This window comes from Phyllostomus hastatus, unplaced genomic scaffold (assembly GCF_019186645.2).
Source record: "Phyllostomus hastatus isolate PE091 unplaced genomic scaffold, TTU_PhHast_1.1 phas_contig_86, whole genome shotgun sequence".
Lineage (NCBI taxonomy): Eukaryota > Metazoa > Chordata > Mammalia > Chiroptera > Phyllostomidae > Phyllostomus > Phyllostomus hastatus.
This window is the reverse complement of record NW_025333977.1, coordinates 37,687,469-37,701,420: the sequence shown is the minus strand read 5'-3', so window position 1 is coordinate 37,701,420 and position 13,952 is coordinate 37,687,469.

Sequence of the window (13,952 nt, the reverse complement as noted above, 5' to 3'; positions counted from 1 at the left end):
CATTCAGCAGCAAATGAAGTGCAGATGTTTAGTTGCATAAACGGTCACATTACTGCCCATTAAAATCAGATTTTGCCTACCTCATTGGCTGTGGCCTTGACCAACTTACTAATATCCCTCAGGCTCAGTAATAATATATGTTCAACTTAACTCATTGGATTTTGGTAGAAGCCAAATGACATAATATGTGTGGATATCCTTTGCAGACCAAAAATACTGCACAACTATAAGAGATTAGGGCTCACAAGAATAATTTGTCTTGTTCAATGAAAGCCTTTGACAACTTGAAGTGCACAGGGTAGTTTCCCTGATTTCAAATATTAACCTACCTCAATATAGGTTTTCCACTATAATATACAAGGTCTGCCCAGATGGTACCCACCCATGTAATATGAAAAATAAAGCCTTTTTATTGAAGAAGACACAAGATACAAGAAACACTGTACATAGGACAATGATGCCTCAGTCCCTTTCAAATCAGACACCTTGGAACCTCATAATTTTCCCAATTGCCATATGCTGCCCCTTTGCATTTTTCTGAATCTCATTGACAGTCTGAAATCTCTACCCTTTCAAAGGTGATTTTATCTTTGGAAAAAGCCAGAAGTCACAGGGCACCAAATCTGGGCTCTAGGTGGAGCTGATTTGATGGTCACCTGATTAGGTCACCTGAGTGATTTGATGTTTCACCAAAAGACTGCACAAGAAGTGGTGCATGAGTGGGCACATTGTGGTGATGAAGCTGCCAATCACCAGTTGCCCATAGCTGTGTCCTTCTGAATCATCTGAATAGTTTTGCAGAGGAATGTTCAAGCCTAATGCAAAATTTGAGGCAGATTCGTTGCTCTATTCACTCAGTCATTTTGAATGTGATGGCCACACAGTACACATGTTCACTCAACAGCATCTACCACCCCCACTGACTAGTACAGTGAAGTTGTCATTGTTCACACATGCACAGTCCAGTCCACTCTCCTTGGCTGCTGGGTTACATCGATGTCACTCAGTTATTCTCATTATGTTAACAAAGGATGGACTATTTCCAGACAGACTTCATATGGACTCAGCATTGAGAGTCCCATGTTACAGAATTAAGAAGCCAGAGACCATAGTACATCATCTAGACAAGCACATTTCCTGACTTTGAAAAATAATAAAACCGAAAAAGTAGATACAATAAAAATAATGTCTAGTGAAGCCATTTTATATTTTACTTTTTGATGAGATGCTGGAAGCAAAGCAATGCTACTGAAATATCAATAAAACTACCACCTCTTCATTTCAACATTTATTTAGGGCTGACTATATGCAAAATCCTGGTTCAAACACAGTTTTTTGTAGAGAGGTGGGTAAGACTGTCCCTGCCTCAGAGCCATCTTTTTGCAGCACCCCAGTAGCACCACTCTCATTGTGGCTGGTATGAACAATGCCCACAGAGACTTCTCAGTGTACAGCCCAGAGGGCTACATACAGGGGCCTCAGAAACAAATTCTGAGAAAAATATACATGGGCATCAAATAGGAAACGAATGAGGTTTGTGGGGAGAACCTTGAATGACTGCTAATAGTCAATGAGAAACAATTGATTTTATATTCTGCAGGTTAGTAAAAATCTTAAAATCTAAAAATACCAAGGATTGGCTAAGATATGAAGAAATGGGTTCTCTTCCTTATTTATAAGCCTAAATTGGTAAACTGATGCAGAGCCAATTTCAAAATATCTGGTAACATTTATTCTTTCACTGTGACCCAGTAATGTTAACTTGGTATATATAACCTTGAAAAACTAGTGCCAGTGCTTGTTGTGATGGCATTTTATTTATAATAATAAAGAAAGTCTTGGTATTAAGTACTACCAGGAGCCCGGATGCAGAGAGCAGATAACAGCCTCCGAGATTCTGAGAAGTCTAGTAGGAAAGGAATTGTCAAGGGATGATCGAGAACCTACCATCTGACCATTTCACTCCTCCAGCTACTATAATCCAGACCACAATCATCTAGTACTTAGACCAGTGGAATAATTTCCCAATAGATCTCCTGCTTCCAGTCTTGTGTTCTGCAACCTATTCTTCCAATAGTAACAGCAGTGGTCCTTTGAAGACAATTCTCCTGTCTTTCAACTGTCCTAAATCTTCCTCCAACAAATTTAAAATAAAAATGACTCTAGCTACCTTCCCACCTTCATGTCTTACTACTGTCCTCCTAAATCATCCTGTCCGACAACTCTGGTCTCCTTGCTTTTCCTGTGATTGCTGCAAGCTTCTTGAATTTATTGTTTTTCTTCAGGCACTACTCTTGCCCTAGAAAAATCACAAATATCACCCTATCAAAAGACACTTGTCTGATCACCCTATATAGAACAGGAAACTTATCACTCTTTATCCCCTTCTCCTGCTCTATTTTTACTCTTCCTTATAACATGACAACAATGGAAAAAGAAAATACCTTTATCCATGTGTTCAGTGTGTTGTTGGATTGTCCCACTGAGTAAATGCCCTCTGAAGGATGGGGATTTATTTATTTATATATATTCTCTATGTCAGTTTATCACTGTATCACAGATGTCTACATCAGTACCTATTCCATAATCAAGCTTCAATGATAATTATTAAAAAAGTTAATAAAGTTATAAATAGTGACTAATTTAATGAAGAGTATATGAGCCAAGTTTGGCCAAAGAAATTCCATTCTTTTATTATAATTATTAAGAAAGAAAATTCTCAACTTCCGGCAAGATGGAGGCTTAGGTGGATGCACCGTACCTCCATGCACAACCAAGATTAGAACAACAACAATTTAGAGATAGAATAACACCCAGAACTGATAGAGAATTTATATGAATGGAAGTCAGGCAGCCAAGAAGTTGAAGTAGACCCATTCATCCAGACCGGTAGGAGGGGTGGAGACAAGCAGCTGGGGGGCGCGAGTTGCAGCACGGGTCATGGCTGGGGCAGCAGAGAGCAGTGGGCAAATAAGGCAACCGGGAGCACGTGAGGCATCTGGGGCATGCAGGATCGCAGCAGGTCAACCCTGAGTACAAGAGCAGCAGCTGGCAGACCCAGTGAGGCAGCGATTGTGGACCAGGGCAGAGTGCACAGCCCAGGATCCCAGGGAAGAGACTGAGGCCCCAGGAGAACGGAGCTACCACCATTGTTTCCTCCCACCCCCACCCCTACATACAACGTCAAAATCTAGCTACTGGGGTGCCCAGCCCTGGGGAACACCTAAGGCTCCGCCCCTCACTGTAACAGGAGCGACCAGACCAAAAAAAGAGAGAGAGAGAGAGAGAGAGAGAGAGAGAGAGAGAGAGAGATGTCTTAAACAGAAAAGTGGATCAATGCCCCAGGACTCATCCTTTTGAGCAACCAAGAGATAGCCAATCTATCAGATGCACAGTTCAAAACACTGGTGATCAGGAAGCTCACAGAATTGGTTGATTTTGGGTGCAAATTACATGAAACAATGCAGGTTACCATAAAAGAGATGAAGGAAGATGCACGGAGAACCAATAGTGTTGGGAAGGAAACTGGGACTCAAAATAATAGGGTGGACCAGAAGGAAGAAAAAAACAACCAAACAGGAAATAATGAAGAAATAAGAATTCAAAAAAAACGAGGAGAAGCTTAGGAACCTCCAGGACATCTTTAAATGTTCCAACATCTGAATTATAGGGGTACCAGGAGGGGAAGAGGAAAAGCAACAGATTGAACACGTATTTGAACAAATAATAAAGGAGAACTTCCCCATTCTGGCAAAGGAAATAGACTTCCAGGAAATCCAGGAAGCTCAGAGAGCCCCAAAGAAGTTAGACCCAAGAAGAAACACACCAAGGCACATCATAATTACATTAGCCAAGGTAAAAATGAAGGAGAGAATCCTAGAAGCAGCAAGAGATAAGGGGACAGTAACCTACAAAGGAGTTCCCATCAGACTGTCAGCTGATTTCTAAAAGAGACCTTACAGGCAAGAAAGGGCTGGAAAGAAGTATTCCAAGTCATGCAAGGCAAGGACCTATATCCCAGAATACTTTATCCAGCAAAGCTTTCATTTAGAATGGAAGGGCAGATAAAGTGTTTCTCAGATAAGGTCAAGTTAAAGGAGTTCATCATCACCAAGCCCTTATTTTATGAAATGTTAAAGGGACTTATCTAAGAAAAGAGGATAAAGAAAAAAAGGTATAGTAAAAGGACAGCAAACTCACAATTATTAACAACCACACTTAAAACAAAAAGAAACTAAGTGAACAACTAGTACAGGAACAGAACCGCAGAAATGGAGATCACATGGAGGGTTAGCAACAGGGCAGTGAGAGGAGGAGAGAGGGGGAAAAGTTACAGAGAATAAGTAGCATAGATTGTAGGTTGAAAATAGATAGGGGGAGGGTAAGAATAGTATGGGAAATGTGGAAGCTAAAGAACTTAAAAGTATGACACATGGACATGACTAAAGGGGGGAATATGGGTGGGAGAGGGTGTACAGGGTGGAGGGGAGTGAAGGGGGAAAATGGAACAACTATAATAGCATAATCAATAAAATATATTTTAAAAAAAGAAAGAAAATTCTCTCTAAAAGTTGCTAAATAAAAGATAAAACCTAGAGCCAAAAATAGTAGTAATAATAACAAAGCCCACTCTATGAGGAGAACACAGCTGTGGGATGAGGAGGAACAGAGCCTGATAACATAATTCAAGCCCCGAGGTCCAGCCATGCTCAGAGCTGGTTGTGACTCTGGGCTTCTCAGTTATGTGTACCAACACATTTCTTGCTTTTAAAATTTACTTTAGCCCTGGCTGGCGTGGCTCAGTGGATTGAGTGTGGGCTGCGAGCCAGGTGTCGGGGGTTCGATTCCCAGTCAGGGCGCATGCCTGGGTTGCAGGCCATGGCCCCCAGCAACCACATATTGATGTTTCTCTCTCTCTCTCTCGCTCTCTCTCCCTTTCCTCTCTGGAAATAAATAAAATCTTTTAAAAAATAAAATAAATAAAATAAAATTCACTTTAACTTGAATTTCTGAGTCCTGACTAATATAATTATCAATCTCCTCCTACAGAAGCAGGTAAACTGAGATCTGGAGAAAGGAAGAGTTTTGATCAAACTCTTGATCAATATGAATGATGGAGCTAAGATTTAAGTTTGGATCTTTAAGTCCAAATCCTGGTCTTTCCCGCCCGCCCCCTACTTTATTGCTTGGCTGGCTGCACACCTAGATTCAAACCCTCCCATGAACTCAGGTTGTTGTACATTTACAAAACAACTCAGTAGTAAAGCCAGGAATCCTAGGAAACTAAGTAGGTTGAGATGAAGTCCCCTGTGTTATTTAATCTTTTTTAAATTTAAACGGTTTCCTCACTGTGCAGGAGTTCCACTCAGAAAGAAAGAAAAAAAAAATCCTCTACAGAAAATATCAAGGTTAATCCCCTCAGTCAAACTTAAGCTATAGATTTGCTAGAGAAAGGAAAATTCCTTTTATAAAGACTTGTTTTATCTCAGAAACTTGTAAGATTCATGCTTTTTCCTTCTGGCTTGTTGCATGTCATAAATCTTTTAATTCCTTGAGTCCTGATGAATGTAACCCAAGCACAGTTTCTGTTCACTAGTGTGGATGGGACCACCACTACAAGCTCAATATGGGGCTGTCAGAATAATAAGAAAATGTCTAGAGCAGCACCGGGCACAAAGTGGGTATTTGAAAATATCTGTTCTGCAAATATGAACATGAATGCATCTTGCTTATAGAATTGCAAATGTTTGTAGGGGAGACTTTTTAGCTCTTATAGTTTTCAAGGTCCTAGACAATCACCTCAACTAGATTTCATGTTATTAACATATTAGAAAATGATTAAAATAAACTACAAAAGAGAAGTACTCACATTATATTTTGATTTTACTGGAGAAAACATGAAATTTGTGATAGACTTTGTTTTAATCTTCATATTTATTACTTTTTTACTGAGTTTTAAAGATATTTTGGAAAACTTATTTAACTGAATTTTTATGAGCAATACAGTTATTTATAAAAAGTACCTTTTTGTTTTGTTTTTAAAATTTTAAGTTTGTTTTGTTTATGGTTTATATTAAACTATTTAATATGGTAGAAATAATGTAAGCAAAGCCTGAATCTATAAGAAACTATGACTTGGTTGTTGGGACAAAAACCTTAAAGAAACTTCTTAAGATGACATTACTTCTTTTTAAATTAAGAAATAAAATTGTGGTTATTAAATATATATTTTATATGAAAATGGTATTTTTTATTTCTCAAAGCTTATTTATTCATCCAATTTCAATAGTTTGTTGAAACTTGTGTTTATTATTAACAGCTTTTTAAATTCTCTTTTTTAAAAAAAGTAAATTAAAAGCAAACATTATCCAGAAAATCAAGAATATTGAAAAATTTACATTCTATAGTGAAATTTTTGTAGTACATGTATTTCAGTATTAAAAGATTTTTATACCAACCAGCCTTTTATTCAAACAAAATGTGAAGTAAGTGCACATAAACTCTATGTGGCATGCTCTGAACACTAAGCTAATACTAGCAACATTATTTTTAAAACTGACTGTCTATTTTGACATAGCAACTTAACTATACAGAGATGATAAGATGTGGTTTGAGCCTTTAAGTAGCTTAGATGGTAGTGTTTTCAGTTAAAAGACCACCATAACTGAAAAATGCCCCAGACTGAAATAAATCCTAACAGGAAACCATTCTCACATGATTTCTTCTTCATGATTTTCTCTCAATCTCCTCTCAACTAAAACCCATCTAAAAACCATCTCACTTTTAAAACCCATGACTCAGTTTGTCCCAAGAACTCCAGACTTGATATATAACTACCTACTCATCTCTAGTAGGATGCCTAATAAAAATCTCAAACTAGACAGGGCAAAACAAGTTCTTCATACCAAAGTGGGGGAAAAAATCTGCTAAGATACCTCTCTTCTCCATGTAACTCTGTTTCTTCAGTGCTCTGGGCTAAAGCCTTGGTAATGCCCTTGACTGCCTTCTTTCTCTCAAGCACTACATCCAATTCATTATCAAATATTTTCAGCTATAGCTCATCTAAACACTTCTCACCATCTTATTCCAAGTCACTCGGTCTCTCATTTGATTACTGATATTTTATTGGGCCCTCCCATTAGTCACTGTGTTTCAGTTCTTATCCATTCATGTACTAATTGCCAGAATGGTAGACTGAAGCCTGACAATCTTAAAACCCAATTTCTATCATGCCACTCTCTGCTCAAAGGCATATATGCTTTTTACATTTTACTCAGAATAAAATTCAAATGTCACACGACTTTTGAGCAGGTTAATTCTCTGATATAGTCACCTTTTCCTGGCTCATTCTTTGCCAACCACAATGCCCTCCATGCTATTCCTCAGATACAAACAGCATACTCAGAACTCAGGACATTTGCATTTTTGCCTTACCATCTGAGTAGTTAGCTCCTCCTCCGGATACCCACATGATTTAGTCCCCCACATGATTTTGCCTTCAGGCTTTTGTTCAGATGTTCCCTTGTCCAAAAACCATTTTTGACTAATCTAAGTAAAATAACATATAATCCAGCCCCTCATCACTCTGTAACATCTCCCTGCTTTGTATTCATAATTCTTATCATCAACATGTATAATATACTTGCTTGTTTATGTGCTTATCTTTCATGTCTCCAATGGAATGTAAGCTTCAGAAAAGTAGAAAATTTTTCTGTTTTATTTGTTGCTTTATTTTGGTTTCTACAATTGTGTCTGGGCCAGATCAGGCATTCAATAACTTTTTGATTATTTAGTAATTAATTTTCTTCCTTTCTTTTAACACTCACATAGCTTATTTTACCAATTCCTAATAAAGGAAACTGTAGTAATTCTTTATCTCTGATTTCCCACATTTTTTGTATAAGATATAATATTGCATTTTTGTTTTAGAATATTTATTGTGAGGTGACACAGGTAAGGCATGAAAGGTGGAATACACTGCTTTTTTTACATCTTTATACTACAATTCCAGGGAGGAACTGACTACCAGGAAGGGAGCTTATGGAAATCAAAATGGTGAAGAGAAAGGCAGCGTTTTTTCTTTGCTTAAAATTCTCTTCTACCTAGGACTGAATTAGATCCTAGATGTGAAATGGTATGATTTAGACTAGACTGAATCATTTTTCCAGCATCCTAGACAAGTGATCATCCATACTACCTACAGAGGCAAGAAACTCAGTGAAATGCAGGGCGGCAGATATCTTAACTCAGAAACTTCTCCCAAGGGAGCATCACCCTCTGGAGTACTATTCAGTATATTGTAAAGTAATATTCCATTTAACCCTAGAGAATTTTTCCTGTCAATTCCTCAAAGAACTATTTTCCAGTGCCTCTGTCAGTCTTGATCCTAACAAAACTAGAAAAACTGTCATAATTTCTGAAGCTCAAGGTCAGACACTGCTCTCTGCCCAGCTTCAAGGCCATGAGGCAATATTTTCAGGCTTTTTGTAACCACAGATCAGCTGACAGATCACCACGAAGAGACACTGGTATCTGAGAACCTCCCAAGAGAGACTCTTTTGTCATGAAGAACTTATAGCAGGGCTAGATTACACGAAAGGCTTGTCAGTACTGATGAATAGTGATGCCAGTTACAGTTCCAGGAATGTGGAGCCACCTACTTTGACATGAGCTTTCTTGATTCTCTAAACAGTTCTGGAACTCACAATGAAACTAAAGAGCCCCATGCTTTTCTCTTCCACTTACTACCACTGTGACCTTGGTGAGGTCATTAATCCTCTCTAAGCCTCAATTTCCTCAACTTTAATTGGGAATTACAAGTACCAAACTCACTGGGTTGCCATTAGTATTACATAATTATACTTCTTGGACATAATAGTCATTCAGTAAACATTGCCTAGTATTAGTACTTCTGCACTTGATAATGGCATGCGGAAAATGGAATATAGGTTTATTTTCTCGTATTTCTTGCTATTGATTTAGGAAGAGTTTTCACTTGGAAGTAACTAAAAGGTAGAACTTCCCAGAATTAGTAAAAATAATTGAATTATTAATCATTCAAATAGAATTTTTATTAAATACTTTGCAAATATATTGTTCTAGTAAAAGTCATCAGGTACTTGAAGAAGTTTCACAGAATAAATAGTAATATAATTAGATAAACACTTTTATTCAAATTATTTACACCACAGACTTATTCTAAAGTTTATTTGTGTTGCGTGTGGGTCACCGGCCAGCAGTGACCACGGAACGCTGTGGATAGCTCGACGGTAAAACAACACATGCACAGAGACAGACTAGTTTCTGTGGGGAAGTAGGGACGAAATGGCCACCCCCCCTGGTGGGGAGCGCGCCGATTTACCATCCATACCTGCTTTTATTGGGCTCATTCTGCATAATAATTCAGGTAAAGTACAGTACTCATTAGGGGGAAGTAAGAAACCATAGAAAACAAAGAACTCTGCCAGTCTATTGAGTTGGGGGTCAAAGAGCTGTAAGACTGAGGAACAAAATAACTTCCTCCTAAGACACTTCTCATTCAACTGAGAGCATTCTAAACAAAGAAGGTTTCACAGTAATTTACATATTCTTTCTTAGGCCTGATCACCGCGGGGAATCCGCACTTCTTAGTACAGAGCTGCACCACCCTGTCATTGTTTCAGGCTTAGGTGGAGCAAGGGAACTAAGGCAACTGGGAGACAAGGAGGTTTTTTCCCAGATGCTGAGAACTCAGGCTATGTCAAAGCCGAGGAGCGAGGGATCCATCACCCCCCTTTTGCTGCAGCCCCCCCCAAGTCCTTCTTTTGGGGGGCCTCCCAAAAGTGATCGTGCCTGTCTTAGGTCGCTCCCCCCGTGGGGAATCTTACCCTGTCTTTGGCTAACCGACCAAGCTTTTTGGGGTTCAGTCATGAATAAAGCAGCAGAAGCAGCATTCCTGCCTGGAAGATAAGCTTTTGTCTCCTTGCTGGCTTATGGTTCCAAGGGCATTCCCTTAGCCTTAGCCTAGGTGGGGGTTTCAGCTTCTGATACCAGTCAGGGCGGTTCCCAACATATTTGGAGAGATAAGAAGCCCAGAATAGACAACACAATATTGAAGGAGACCACAGTTGAAGGTCTAATGTAAAGTTACAATTATCAATGTAGAGTGATATTGATGAAATAATAGAAAAATAGATTAATGGAACAGAACAGAGAAATCATAAATTGACTCCAATAAATATAGTCAACTGATCTTTGACAAGGGAGCAAAGGCAACACAATGAAGCAAAGAGTCTTTTCAATAAGCGATGCTAAAACAACTAGACATATACATGCAAAAAATAAATAAATAAATAAATATGCACACAGAACTTATATTTTTCACAAAAGAGGAAGAAATTGAAAACTTATTTGAAAAAAATAATGAAAGAAAACTTCCCTAATTTGGTGAAGGAAATGGACATACAAATATAGGAAGCACAGAGAGTCCCAAAGAGGACCTCAATAAGACACATCATAACTAAAATGCCAAAGGGTAAAGATAAAGATAGAATCTTGAAAGCTTCAAAAGAAAAGTAGTTATGTACAAAAGAGTTCCCATAAAACTATCAGCTGATTTCTCAAAAGATACTAGAAGGGACTGGCAAGAAGTATTCAAGTGATGAAAAGCAAGGAACTACAACCTAGATTACTCAATCCAGCAAAGCTATCATTTAGAATGGAAAGACAGATAAATTTACCTTGTGCTTCCCAGACAAGATAAAGCTAAAGGAGTTCATTGTCATTAAGCCTTTATGATATGAAATGTTAAAGGGACTTATTTAAGAAAAAGAAGATCAAAATTATGAGCACTAAAATGGCAATAAATGCACAACTATCAAAAACTGAATCTAAAAAAACAAACTAAGCAAACAAACAGAACAGGAACAGAACAATAGATATGGAGAGCATTTGGAGAGTTATCAGCGTGGAGGGAAAAGGGGGAGAGTTGGAGGAATGGTGCAGGGATTAAGAAGTACTAATTGGTAGGTACAAAAATAGACAAGGGGGATATTAAGAACAGTGTAGAAAGTGAACTAGCCAAATAACTTATATGCATGACTCCTGGGCATGTACTAAAGGTGGAGAATGGTGGAGGGAAGGTAGGTACTGGGTGGAGGGGGGTAAAGTGGGAAAAATTGGGACAACTGTAATAACATAATCAAGAATATATTTTTAAACAATTAAAAGCACTTAAAACAGGTCATAACCCTGAAAGTAAAACACAAACTGATAGAACCTCTGGAAGATACAAGTGAAAAAACCTAGGTGGCCTTGGGTATGGTGATTCCTATTTACATGCAACATCAAGGACCAGATCCATGGGAGACAAAAATTGATAAGCTGGGCTTTACTAAAATTAAAAAGTTCTGCTCTCTGAAGAACAATATTATGAGAATTAGAAGATAAATCATAGATGGGGGAAAATATTAGCAAAAAATACAACTGATGAAGGATTGTTAGCCAAAATACACACAAAAAATACCACTTAAAACTTAAAAATAAGAAAACTAACAATGCAATAAAAAAATTAGGCAAAGACATAAATAGCCATTTTATCAAAAAAGATACATATGGTAAATAAGCATATGAAAAATGTTTCTCATTATTGAACCAGGAAAATTCAAATTAAAACAAGAATTACCACTATACGACCATTAGAATGGCCAAACTCTAGAACACTGACATCACCGAATGCTGAGGAGGACTTGGATCAACAGGAACTCTCACACATTGCCTGTTAAATTGCAAAATGGTACAGTTACTTTGGATGACAGTTTGATGGTTTCTTGGAAACTAAGAAAACTCTTACCATCCAATCCAGCCATTACACACCTTGATATTTACCCAAAGAAGTTGAAACCTTCTGTCCAAGTAAAAACCTGCACGAAGATGTTCATAGCAACTTTATTCAATATTGCCACAACTTGGAAGCAGCAGAGATATCCTTCAGTAGGTGAATGAATAAACAATCTAGGATATATTCAGACAACGAAATTTTTTTCAGAACTAAAAAGGAATGAACTATCAGGCCATGAAAAGACACGGAGGTAACTTAAAATGTTATTACTAAGTGAGAGAAGCCAATCTGAAAAGGTTATATACCGTATGACTCAAACTATATCACATTGTGAAAAAGGGAAAACTGTGGTTAAAATATACATGTAGCATTCCAGCATGTGATGTTGATGATCATGGGGGAGGCTGTGCATGTGTGGGCACAAAGGGTATATAGGAAATTTCTGTATTTCTTTCAATTTTGTTGTAAACATCAAATCTCTAAAAGTAATAAAGCTTTTTAAAACATCACTCTTCAACACAAAATAAACAGGACATTAATTATTACCAGGCTTGCTAGACTTTGACCTAAACACCAGAAGTCAGAGGATTCCAACTTTCAAAACAATGATTATACCTCAATAAGAGAAAAAATATGTACAAAAATAATCCAATTATTTTAAAGAGTATAGACATTTTAAGTCCTCTCCTTACCCATTAATTACTCTATATTTTTCCTTTTGTTACCCTCCTTCCTTTGACCAGCTTCAAAGCTTCATAAGCTTCAAAACAAACCACTTCTCTTGGGTATTTATGAAGTTGAATAGAGCTGGAAACTCAAGGTCAAAGTCAGGAACTCTCCAGTGAGGGAGACTTTATAATAGTCAGAATGCATTCCCTCCTTCCCTCCCTCTGCCACTCCCTCCTTCCCTCTGCTTCTGCCTCATTGCCCAGTAAAACTTCTTCTGATTGTAGGACCTGTTTCTTTCTTGTTTAGAATGTCAAAATTCCTGATTAGACTCTGAAAGTAGGCATTAAGTATCTTAGGCAAGGGCCTGGTTCTATCTACCAATCTGTTAGTTGTCTTCCAGCATGACTCTATTATTTCTGTACATGTAGAATGAAATTTAATGTCAATACCACCACAAAATCAAAGATCTCAATATCAATTATTTAATCAATTTGCCCTTCATGTATTTTCTATCAAGATATTTGCATCTTGTTCTTTAAGGTCCCAACTATGGCAAGTCACCTGATTGTTTCCTGACTGTTTTTCAATTATTTTCCTATGTAGAACATCTAATTATTTTCTTATTCCTGGTATAGGAATGTATCCTACAATTATCTTGTCAGAGTTCAGAGATTGTGTTCAGGTCAGGATGACATTTTGGGACTTTTTTGACACAACCTGTTTAGTAGCTCTTTCTCTCAAATCCCTCATTCCAATCTAGTTTGATATTTACATTATAATTATGTCTGCAGCTTCTGTGACATATATACCCATATATTACCTTCTTCTGATCCATAAATAGAAGTGGAGGGTTTAGTACATGTGTAATATCAATATATGCAAAGAAGGTGAATCTTCTAGGAATTCAATGTTACTAGACCTAATAAACTGCATTACAAAATTAAAAATAAAAGTATGTGATCGTGCTGAAGTGTGCCATCTATTTATTTGTATTCCTTTCAGGACTGGAACAAATGCATCATATTATGTGCACTTAAATAATGTCTCCATATTGGGTCATAGAGATATTGGATTATAAGCTAATAAAGTTGGTTCAGCTCTCTTTTGCTTACGTTGTTACTAAAGTTTTTTTTATAAAAAATAATAACAGAATAATCTGTCATCAAGGTTCTGACTCTCTGCTGAGGATTTACCAGACAACAGCTTGTCAAGGGCAGGTCTGGTGACTACTGAGCTCTCTCTTCCACTCTACTTCAACCCCTATAATGCAGGGGCAACTGCATGCACCATGTCTGCAGCCACTCATTTTGGCTCATGAATTCCTGTGCACCACACCCTAGTCTCCACCTTGTTTCTGACACTTGGAATTTAAAAACCTAACTTTAGATGGGCTAATTGGCTCTTTGTAGAAATTCACAATGTATTTGTCAAACATTTAATGACACATGCATGCATACACACACAC